Source organism: Bactrocera tryoni, chromosome 5 (assembly GCF_016617805.1).
Source record: "Bactrocera tryoni isolate S06 chromosome 5, CSIRO_BtryS06_freeze2, whole genome shotgun sequence".
Classification (NCBI taxonomy): domain Eukaryota; kingdom Metazoa; phylum Arthropoda; class Insecta; order Diptera; family Tephritidae; genus Bactrocera; species Bactrocera tryoni.
The window spans coordinates 7,208,823-7,221,701 of record NC_052503.1 but is presented as its reverse complement, the minus strand read 5'-3'; positions in this window follow the sequence as shown (position 1 = coordinate 7,221,701).

The following is a 12,879-nucleotide window of genomic DNA, read 5'->3' as shown; positions in this document are numbered from 1 at the left end:
AAATTCCATTTGATTCGATCAGTTTCCAGTACACAAATCAAGAAGCAATTAATATAACGGGATAAAACTGTGCACGTATAATGTCTTTCGTGTGTGCCACCTTATGACAAAATACCCAATAATTTGAACCCAAGAAAAACTTTTCAAGTCCCTAGGTACCGAATATTTAGACCCCTGTACCTACAGTTGACTTTTGATCGAAAATGCCGGACAATGTGTCACATATGTATATGTATAATTAAAATTAAGGGACAATCCTTCTCTTTTTATGGTATGTCTGTATGTCCAAATGGGTTGAATCGGAACAATACTGCGCTTAGCCCCCATATACTTAATATAAAGATTTTCGATTTTCGGGGTGACTTTGCACCGCATATATCGGCCAATATGTGAGTTATCTCAATAAAAATAACAGAGCGTGTTTTATTCATAACAGTGTATCTTTGTGCCCAAAATAGATAAATTTGAGCGAAAACATGGCCTAGCCACTATATAGCTATAATTAGGATCTTCGAACATCTGGCTGACTTTACCCTATATGATTAGGTTTGCAAGTTGCAAGAGTAAAAAATATTCGGTTTCACCCGAACTTAGCCCTTCCTTACTACCACTTGCCATTCCATTATTATTAACATTTCGTCATACCAAATAATTTTTTATGTAGTGCACAAAGATACAAGAGATAAGAGAGTTTGTATAACTAAGACTTATTTTCTTTTCCAAACCCTTTTACTCCAGCTGAATATATGTATGTACATAGATGTATGTATGAACGTATGACACAAGTACTTATATACGAGTAGTATACTTAAATACTTGTTGTAATTTTTTCTGTACACTTGGAGTTTTTAATTAAATCTTATACTTATTTGAGAATCTATATTAAATTAATTTAATTATATAAAAGAACACGTTGCATCGTTTTGGACAGGGGTTGAATAATTTCTTCCTCAGAATCCTCATCGTTTTCCATGTCGCTAGAAGTCGCATTCGTTGGGTCTGAAATATTCGGTGCTACAAATTACGGAAGGAAATTCGTATGGAATTTAACTTTTACTGCCAATTCAAGAGTTTGACTTGTGGAGTTTGTTTCCTTTTGCAAGCTCTCCACTCAACAGCTGATGAGCAAAAATAAAGTAAAAGAGGACAACTGATTTTGAAGTAATATGAGGACAACTGATTTTGAGGACAACTGATTTTGAAGTAACATGCGCCATCACTCTTCCCTAAAATCAGTTTAGTTCATATGCCTTTTTTAGGATACTGTACCAAATCAATTTGGTATTACACCAAAAATTAAAAATTAGTTTGTTGCAATACGCAGCCGTGCGTTGTACAGTGTAATAATATCGTATTTGTAAAATAATGGGTTGTCAAAAAAGTCTTGCGGTATTTTTATAGAATTTTTTTTTTTATTGAAATTGAAATGAATTTTTGATGACTCATGCCCAGCTCTTGACCGATGCTACGGCTGCTACTATGCCTGTCTCTTTCGACCAATTCAGCGATTTTATCGAAATTTTCGACGACAGGCCTTCCGGAGCGTGGCGCATCTTCGACCCCCTCTACACCAGAACGAAAACGTTGAAACCATCTTTGTGCGGTGGAAATGGAAACTGTATCGGGTCCATAAACTGCACAAATTTTATTGGCGGCTTGAGATGCATTTTTGACTTTATCGTAGTAGTACGAGGGCTGCTATATATATTCTGGCCTAGGGCAACACAAAGTGTTGCCAGGTGCAATCTGACATTTCCATTGGAAAGTTTGACATTTTTTAGCATAACATCACTCAGAACGTTTTGTCATTTAATCGTGAATTGTTTTATTTACAGGCAATTAAAAAATTCATCTCGGCCAAAAAAAGGAATTAACTCGTGAACATTTTCGTGCGATCATTTTTCACAACTTTCGACGTGGATTATCACGACAAGAGTCCATCGAAACGAATTCCGAGAAGGTCGTCCAAAAACAGCCGTTGTGCCAGAATACAACGATGCCGTACGTGAACTGATAATGCAAGACCGTCATGTAACATATGTATGTACCTTCAGATAGAGGCATGCCTATCCATTTCTCCCACCAGCATACATTCGATATTGCATAAACACCTGGCCGTAAAAAAGGTTTGTTCTCGTTGGATCCCGCACAATTTGACAGTCGCTCAAAAAAAAGGCTCGTGCGGATTGGTGTAAAGAAATGCTGAAAAATACGATGGCGGTGCTTCAAAAGACGTTTATAAGATCGTCACAGATGACGAATCATGGATCTATGCGTATGAGCCCGAAACAAAACAGCAATTGACAAAAAAAAAAAATAAAAAAATAAATAAAAGAAAACCATTTTCGTTGATAAATATGCCTATTTACATTATTAGGCCAGAAATATATATAGCAACCTACGTACTGTAAAATATGCCGCAATTTCTCTTTATTTTGCTCCATGTTTGCGACGCTATAACTCACGAACGACTTAAAAGAAACGACAATCAATCAAACACGTGTTAGCGCGTGAAATGAGCAATGAATGAGAAAGATCGCATGACCCGATGCGACGAATAAAACTAGAACTACGCGCTTTCAGCGCCAACTAGCGAAAATACCGCAAGACTTTTTTGACAATCTATTACTCGTATATGCAAAAATTATATCTGCATTTGATAACATTTTTGGCCATCTTCACGCTGAGTTTCCGTGAGTCAACGTAAGCACACTTGACTGAAAGAATTTTTCTGGAATGGCTATACGAAAGCCACTGTTGCATTTACAAAACTACGTTGTCCCATAAATAATATTTAAACGACATAAATACTGTTATTTGCAGTTTGTTGTAAATCAATTTAAAAAAGCCAATGAAATATAATAAGATCTGAGCTTTAAAAACGAAATATATAACACAACTAAAGTATTTTTTTACACAATATTTGTTTAGGGTGTGTTAGAGTTGGTTAAACGCTAAAATATTTGTGGGTAGCCGAAAAAGTCTTTTCGTATTTCTAATTACACTTCAACTTATTTTTTTATATTTATAATCAACTTTAATGAATCAAATATGTACTATTTTGGTCGACCACTTTTTGCCATTTTTCCGCTAGAGCCATTACTCCATCAGTTTAAAATTGTTATGGTTTCTCGGCGAAAAACTGTGACAAGTAATTTTCACGGACTTTTCTTGAGGCCAACTTTACTCCATTAAGGGATTTCTGCATTGAACGAAACAAATGATAGTCCGATGGTGCAAGGTCAGAGCTATATGGTTGATGCATCATAACTTCCCAGCCAAGCTCTCCCAGTTTTTGCCGAGTCATCAAAGATGTGTGTGGTCTAGCGTTGTCCTGATGGAAGACGTACCTTTTCTGTTGATCAGTTCAGGCCGTTTTTTTCGATTGCTTGCTTCAATCTCATCAGTTGTTGTCAGTAAAATGTAGAATCAATCGTTCGACCAGGCTGGAGCAGTTCATAGTGGATGATTCCTTTCCAATCCCACCAAACACTCAGCATAACCTTTCAAGGCGTCAATCCCGGCTTTGCTACCATTTGTTAAGCTTCACCACGCTTGGACCATGATCTTTTTCGCACATTAATGTCGTATTTGATCTACTCTTGGTCTACTGTTATCATTCGCTTTAGAAAGTTCTAAGAATAATATCGTATTTATTCATATGAGATATCTAGACTTTTACAAGTGATAATTTGAACTGGAAACGGGTATGTAAATCTGTTGCAAAATAGTACTTTCATGACTCCAATTGATTGCTTTGAAATTACGATGAAATTATTGGCCAATTAACGAGCCTGTGTAATTACTTCCAATGTATGCATTTATACATATATATGTAAATATATTCCAATTTTTGTAAGATTGCTTTCATATTCACATCAAGCTTTTCCAAAACGGAGCCTTGGTGTTTATAACTATACTCGTTCATACAGGTAGTACATAGGAAAATTAGTCAAAATCAGCAGTCACTTAAAGTAAAAAAAGTAAGCTTAGAATCTCACTTAAAGAAATTTGTAAATACCATAAGAAGTTAAATCAGCCGATAGTTGCATAAGAAAAATGTCCAAGTTCCACAACAAATCCATCAATCAAATAAATTCATGAGTGGAATTTTTCGAAGACATATGTAAATTTCCTTAGAACAACTAATATTTGACTCTTTAGCATTATCCTGTAATATTATTAAATTATTTGCCATATATAACGCGATAACTATTACACATTTTTGGTAATCCGGTTGGTTCACCCTAGTAAAATAAGTAAGTAGAGATTTGCATTCACCAAATCAATAAATTAACTCGAAAGCGGCAACTAATGTGCATTAATTAAACGAAAGGCATAAAAATATATTTAAATTGTTCAAACAGGTGGCAATTTGTGAGTACAACTTAATTGCAAAGAATAATTTTCATATGGATATGTTAACAAGTTCGATTAATGTGGCTTAATTGAATTAATTGACTTAATATGTGGATAGGCGTTACGAATTGACATGACTTAAGTAGCCGTAGGTGACGGAATCGTAAGTAAAATGTAAAGCTTTAATAATTATTGTTTTTTTGTAGCGCATTTCTAATAATCTTTATAATTGCGGACTGCCAACGATAAATCATGACAATATTTAGCGTCCGCAGTCGAAAGGTATTTCTGCCTACAAACAACTATGCCTTAGAAGTTCATTTTGAAAATAATAAAAGCTAAAACTTTAGTGTGAACAATGAAGACATAAGAAAATGTCGCAAATTAATCAAACATTGTTAAACCACCACGCAGCGTGCCACATGATGTTCCTCGTTATCTGAGAAAAATCACTATCTTCTTGTTACACAATCCACAATCCGAAATTCTTATATGGGTGATTTTTATGTTATAATTTAAAGTGGGTAAAGTGTTTTCACATGAGCGCGCTATTTTCAGAATAAATATCCTTTCCATCCCGATGTACAATTCGTGCTTAACCTAAACGTACATGTGTATCGATTTTCGATCTAATGGCCCCGCATCATGCCGGGCGACTATAAGAATGATGTCAAGGCTACTGCAGCATCCTGATTAATGAGCTGCTGAGCTATAATATCATACCAATGGTCACAAGATATCACTGGGATCTACCACAACGTTTGCAAGAATTGGGTGGTTGGACCAATCCAATTGATAAATTCTTCCTTTTTGGCAACGTCATTAACATCATTACTTGTTTATCGAAAATTTTTTTAATTTTCGGATATTGCTTTTCGCGCGTCCCAAGTGAAATTGAAATTATCGTCGTTTAGAGCGATCTGACTATAAACCCTGTTTGGCGTCTAGCTTGGTATAGATTTAGATAGTTTATGTATACGGCAGTAAACATATCCCGAATGGACGGCTATTGTTCGTAATCTCTATGAAACATTTTTTTGTCACTTCCGGGTACCTTGATATTTATGAATAATATAAAATTATCAAGTAGATCTGAAACGTCAGTTTCTACTATTCCGTGATAAACGGATTGCAGACGTGTCCAAAAATAAGCGAAATTTGGAGAGAGAGAGCGAAAACGGAATCCAAAAATAAGTATTTTCTTTTTAGCACTAGGCTCCCACATCACATTTGTCAGTCATAACATTGAAGTCGTAGATAATTTCGTCTATCTTGGAACCAGCATTAACACCAATAACGATGCTAGTCTCGAAGTCCAATGCAGAGAACTCTTGCCAACAGATGCTACTTCGAACTGAGTAGGTAATTGAGAAGTAAAATCTTCTCTCGACGAACAAAAACCAAACTCTATGCCACTCATTATTCTCGTCCTGCTATATGGTGCAAAGGCAAGAACGATGACAATATCTGATTAGTCGACGTTACGAGTTTTCGAGAGAAAGATTCTGCGGAAGATTTATGGTTCTTTGAGCATTGACACCGCAAATATCCCATTCGATTTAACGATAAAAGTTAGCGGCTACGTTGACTAAGTCATGTGGTCCTTATGAATTAAAACACTCCAGCTCTGAAGAGGAAGACATCCACTCCGTTGACTTTTTGCCTTTTTTCCGCTAGAGACATTATTCCATGAGTGTAAAACTTTCATCAGTGTAAATGCTACACGAACTGATTCAGCATCCTCTCCGTAAACTTCACAAATTTCATTGGTGGCTTGTGTGGCAATCTTTCCTTTTTTATACAAAAATTTCAAAATATAGCAAATTTCTTCATTATTTTCATTCATTTTTGAACAGCTGTAACTTTTTTTCAACTTCCCGGAATTTCATTTTTTTTTTTTTTGGTTAAATGAAGCTTAAAATCGAACTTTTCTAACACTATATGGTATGACACAATGTTATTGATAGCACTGGAGATATACGACTGCAACGAAATCTATTGAAAAAATACAAAAAGACTTTCGACTACGCAATATTTAATATCACAACAAACAATGACATTGACATTTTCTTCGTCAAGTCATTGCGGCTACTTTGCTAGATTATGGGCGAAGGACGCAATTGCATTCATAACAAACCAAACGTGATATCTAGCATTAAAATATAGCGGAATAACTGGAGTGTTGATAAAAAGGTCTATTATAATTTTGACTTTTTTGTCTTTCCACACTTTAGAACCGGTTCATAACATGCAGTCCACTAGGCTGACTGTCGATCGGACTCGTTTGATTTCCCTGGTGCGCAGGCCAAATTCAACAGTATTTTTCCCCACAAAAAGCAATGCTTTATTAACTCACGAAATACTTTTTGATTAATTTTTTTTGTAAACTAACACAGGTTGCTTCAGTTTCTCATTAACTAAAAGTTATAATCTAACTAATAGAAATCCAGTAGATTATATTAGTAGTACTATCTATGTACTCGTATCAGCCACAGTAAAGCATGGACGTGTCCTCTAAAACACACTATAAAATAGCAATAATTTCTGGTTTTGATATTAAATATAATTAATTGATCTACAAGTGAGGGAGGAAAAGCGGTTTAAAAAGCTCTAGTAGATAAAAGAGTGTAAGTAAATAAGAGTAAATTTGGTAAGTTGATAAAAAAATGTTTCATCCATATATTTGGAAGGATTCGAAAGTTTACTAAAGCCAAGACAAAATTGGAACGTGGAAAAGTGGAAGAAAATTTGGCATTTCTATGATACATAAATTGGTTACAGAGTTTGAAGCCAAATCAACTATACTACCGGGAGAAATTTCGCTGATAGAATTCTATTTTCGACGGGAAGTGGCTTAAAGCAACAACCAGGATCTTGGTGTTGGATTTGTTTCAGATATTTGTTAAATTTTTTCGGGCTAACAGTCTTTAAATAGTCTCGAATTGAATCTTTTGTAGACAATATAGCAGTGACGACAAAGTATCTCAATTAAATGCCTACACATGTTGTTAATTGACTAAAAGTAAATATTGCATTGAAACAAAAATAAGAAAGCGCAACAGTTAATTTATTCAAGAAATTGTGCAACACAATTCCATAAATGGTTAATTAGTACTTTAAGTATTATTGAACGATCTTAGTGACGAATATATTGTGTGTACGTGTATATTTTGCATACATAAGCTTCTATTTGTGTGCATAATATTGTAAATATTAACTAGAAAAGCAAAGGGAATACAAATCCGCGAAACGATTTTCAAAATCAAAAAAATATTCAATAAATAAATCTTGTTGCGGTCTTTATAGTCACCCATACATAGTTAGTTAGATTGTTGAGTGAGTTGAATCGATATTAAAAATAATCACGCTCAGTTTTCGTGTTTACAATTCTGGCCGATAGGAAAGGTTATAGAAGATTACTAGGGCGCTACTTTAATTTAGATACTTGGAAAACTCTAACTCCGTTTTTTATTGAAATTAAATTTTAGTGGAATAATACGATCATGAGTTATGCTACTATTAGCAAAAAATAGTAATACTTTGTTAATAATTTTAAAATTATTTCCCCTCGAAGTAATCCCTCTTTGGTCCCAATACACTTGTGCCAGCATATTTTTCCAATCCTCGAAACAGTTGTTAAAGTCAATTTCCGGAATAGCCTTCAATGCGCGTAGCCATTCACGTTTAATCTCTTCAGTTGACTCAAAACAGTTCCCCTGAAGCGGTCGTTTGGCTTTGCTGAATAGCCAGAAGTCACATGGAGCTAAATCAGACGAATACGGTGGTTACGGCACGATATTGGCTGAAAATTTAGCGACATACTTACGAAAAATAAATAAGCGATGCGACGAAGCGTTATCGTGTTGCAAAAAACAAGAGTTGCCGGCTCAACTTTTCCACGATATTCGGCCGATTGATCGTCTGTTTCCGGGTCGTAAGCATTGATCCAAGATTCATCGTCAGTAATAATACATACGTTTCATAGTAGTCGGAAAGCATTGCCTAACAGACGTTGGCGTGATACTGTTTTTTGACAAAATTATGAGATTTTGGGACCAATCGCCCTTTCACTTTTCTTAGACCCAAGTAATCTTTCAAAATGGTGTTTACCGATCCTTCCGATATTCCAACGACGCCAATAAGATCTCTGACTGTTAATCGTCGATTTTCAAGCACCAATTTCTTTATTTTATTGACGTGTTGACCATCAGTTGACTTTGAAGGCAGTCCTGGACGTGGTTCGGCTTCAACGCGTTCTCGAATAATTTGTACCAATCAAATACAGTTGCTCGCGACAAACCATTATCACCGAAGGCTTTTTCGAACTTTCTGAACGTTTCGACACCAGAAATTTGATTCCCCATACAAAACTTAATGGAACTTCTTTGTTGAATAATTTCACTCATCGTAAAAATCGCCGAATGCTCATTTATGTGCTTCAGAAAGACGAGCCTGTACTATACACTAATGATTATTTTGATGTGACATTTGGCACAGATGTCACTGACAGTCACACCAACCTAGAAAGTAAATATTTCGATGAATGGGTTTTCGCGCGAAATTTAAATTAAAAAGTCTTATTATATTTTGCCCACAGTAGTTGTTGGGCTTTAACCGCCTACTTTTCCGTGAATATATCTCCTCGAGCTTCAGAACGCAAATTCTAAGCCAATTCCATTGTGGTGAGCACCAAATAATCAAATGCTTGACGTCATCATGAGAACTAAGGCTTTTTGAACTAATTTTGCTGTATGTCCGAGTAATCAGTGATCAATGTCAAGAACGGGTACTAACACACATAAATACAATGTACCAGCCCGCACAGGTACTTAAGTAATTACAACCAACCTAGTAACCACAATCTGTGGGATTAGCTAATAATTTATTGCGCTTGTTAGTATACTGAATGGGCTCCCAGCGGTTATGGTTGAAAAGCTTCAAATCCGAGTACTCTAACAGCTGTGGCAAATTCTAAGTTTATTTAACTGGTATATTTAAACTAGTATAATATGCATCATTTTAAACACCATTTGTCATAGATTGTCTGTCCGGCCGTATGGTGGCAAATAAAGAAATTAGCGCCGAGACACCTGTGGCAAATCACAGTAGGAATCTCAGTTAAGCAGACCCACAATGACGCCAACAAAGTCAAGTACATACATACATACATATGTACTAAATGAAGTTCTTTGCTGGCAAGCTTGTGCAAACAAGTTCGTGATTTAGTTAGATATGCACAAATTATATCATCGACAGCCCAGACAGCTGTTCGGCGGCAACACCTCCGGTTCACCGGCCGTTCCGGGATAAGTTTTTGCTGTTGTTGGAGGCGCTGCCTCCAGCATGAGGTGAAAGGTGTAAATAAATTTCTCGTGAGACGGTAACACCTCTTCGCCCGTCCATAAGGCACGGAGTCATGACATGACGCGACACCTAACCAGACTGCATTTAAATACATATTTATACAAGCACACATACATACATATGTACATATCATACTGCTAATATTTATATAAATTGTGTGTGTGAATATTGCGTTTTTTAGTTTCATTTATATTTCCTTGATTTATATCTTTTGTTGCTTGTGATAATGACTTTTCCACTTTCGTCGGCACCTTAACCGATTGTCTGTCGTTCTGTTGTTTTAACAGACTGACTGCCACCACCCCTTTGATGCTAATAGCTGCTTATTAAATATGTATGATACAAGTATATGTGTACCTACATACATACTCACTTATGTGTATCGCGTACGATTTAAAGAACACTTTGTGTCTTTGAGTGTCTCAAGTTGGGAATTTGCACACAATTAAAGTTCGTCATCTACTCAGAGATGCTTTTGAGTTCATACTACATACTATGTAATACCTACAATGGATGACGTACTAGATTCATTGTGCCCCTCTTATGCACAGTGGTGTGTTCTTAATGCGACACAACAATAAACAGAAAGAAGCTGTTGCCATTGAAGAAAATGCGCCGTTAATGTAGGAAAACAACAACATTTTAGTAATTATTGTGATTATATAACCTCACTCATGTGTTTGTTTGTTTTCATTAAGCATAACAGCGACAGGTTGTTGCCGGCTTTGCTTTCGCTACTTTATAATTATCAATTTCTAAATAATTACAGTAAGCCCTCGATTTATGTTCGCTTACTTTTTCGATCTATAGTGTCCTCAATTGTTTAGGGGATCCCGTAATTAATCTATGATAATTACATATATTTTCGTTAACTTTCCGACAAAGCACCACTGTAACGGTTTTATTAAGTCACCCACTTATGTAAATAACTCAAGCGTTCTCGAAAGAAAAAAATTAAATGAAAAGTACCTCCTAAACAACATTACCCTTTCTCTAATTTTACAAAAGTAGAAACGTTTGGTGCACAGTGGCTTATAAAAATCGCTATTGAGAGGAAATTTTTTATAAAATATATAGATAGATAAAATAATATAGATATAAAATATATGGTGTATATGGAAACCAAAGATGTGTGTTACTGATCATGCCCACCATTAACTTTCTACATGCTTCCGTTAAAAAATGTATTAATCATTTGAAAATTGCAATTACGCCATATTTAGCCACGCCACTGTGTGTCTCCATGTGAGTACGTGTGCTACTCCAGTGAATGGAGTGTTCAAGTATGAAACTTAAAAGGTTAAGGTTGGAAAATATAAATATATAACAATTTCTGGTTGTTGTGAGGCCACCTCATAACAATGACAGTATTATATTGAATAAGTCAGAAGAAACTCTAGTTTATCACTAGAAATCCCGTGTAAAAATGAATCAAACGAAATAAGAGCAGCTTATTATTAAATATAACGCGATTATGTGCATTTACAACGATTATTATTTATACTGAAACTATAACCTTTTAATATCATTAAATTAAGAATTTCAGTTTTACTCAAACCTGATTTATTTAGCTTTGTTTTGTCTATTTTTAACCAGTACATGGTATATTTCTGCCAGAGACTCGCGAATAGATAGCTCATAGGCTACATATCACCCAGTGGTTGGTAAGGGTTGCAAAGTTATTTGTTGCATGGATATACGTACAGTCCTGGAAACCTAGCACATATGCAAATAACGACGGATCCAATTTTTGCAATAGCCTTTTTTTGACAGATCACGCGAGAGCCGTGATAAGATGCCATGTTATTTTTGTTCAGTCATATCATCATGGAAAGACTTATGCCTGAACAAAGTTTACAAAGCGTTCAATTTTATTACGAAAATTCACGTTCTGTAAAGAACGCATTTCGCCCGTTTCGCTCAACTTATTGTCAACATAATTGGCATACTGGGCGTACTATTCGCAACACCATCACACATCTTGAGACCCTGCCTTCATTATTGGATAATATTCGACCGAATATACCACGTCCAGCACGCAGTGAAGAAAATATAGCAGACGTAGGTGAGAGTGTACACGAAGACCGTGGAGAGTCGATTCAGCGCCGTTCAATAGCAACTCGGACTGACATATGGAACGACTTGAAGCATTTTACGTCGAGATCATAAATTGAAAGCATACAAAATACAGCTTGAGCAAGAACTGAAGCCGCACGACCTTCACTTCGCTCTATGGCCTTTTGAAGAGTTTTGTTCAGCCCATTTCTGGCTCAATATTATGTAGACAAGCAAAATTTCAGCATTTGGCACCAAGAGTAATCTGAAGAGATTCAAGGGCTGCCATAACCTAAAAAAAACAACAGTTTGGTGTGGTTTGTGGGCTGTGGGATCATCGGTCCATATTTCTTCAAAAATAATGCCGGTGAGAACGTAACGGTCGATGGCGACCGTTATCGCTCCATTATAGACGACTATTTGATGCCTGAAATTGAAGCTCGTGAACTCTGCGAACACTTAGGTGAGCAGATAATTTTCCGTTTTGGGCCAGTCGTTTGGCCGTTAGACTTTTTCCTGTGGGAATATGTAAAGTTTAATGTCTATACGGACAATAACATTTTGATTCAGACCTTGGCGCAAAACATCACGCGTTCATCAATCGAAATGATCGAACGAGTTATCGAAAATTCGACTCAACGGATGGACCATCTGAGACGTAGCCGCGGCTAACATTTGAAAGAGATAATTTTCAATAAATAAATGCCAGAGAATGTTCTTTCGAATGATAATAAACATGCACCAATAAATTTAGAGTTTCTGTGTTTTTTCTTTAAAAAAGTAAGGAGCCTCGTAATGGGTGATCCATATTATATGCAGATATTAAAAAGTGATTTATGTACACCCATACATAACGAACCAAAAAAGCTAATTAGAAAAGTGATGACGAAACCTAATCGTAAAACATAAAAATGTATGTTTAAACCTCTACGAATGCGCTTACCTGCTCCCTAACTGCATTTAATTTAATAAATGTGAAATAATTATTTATTTAATTCGAAAGTCGTTTTATTGCAATATTCGCACGATATACAGTGACTGGCAAGTCTGATCTTCTAGTTCATGATCAAAACGCTTTCCAATGTTTCAATAATCAATTAA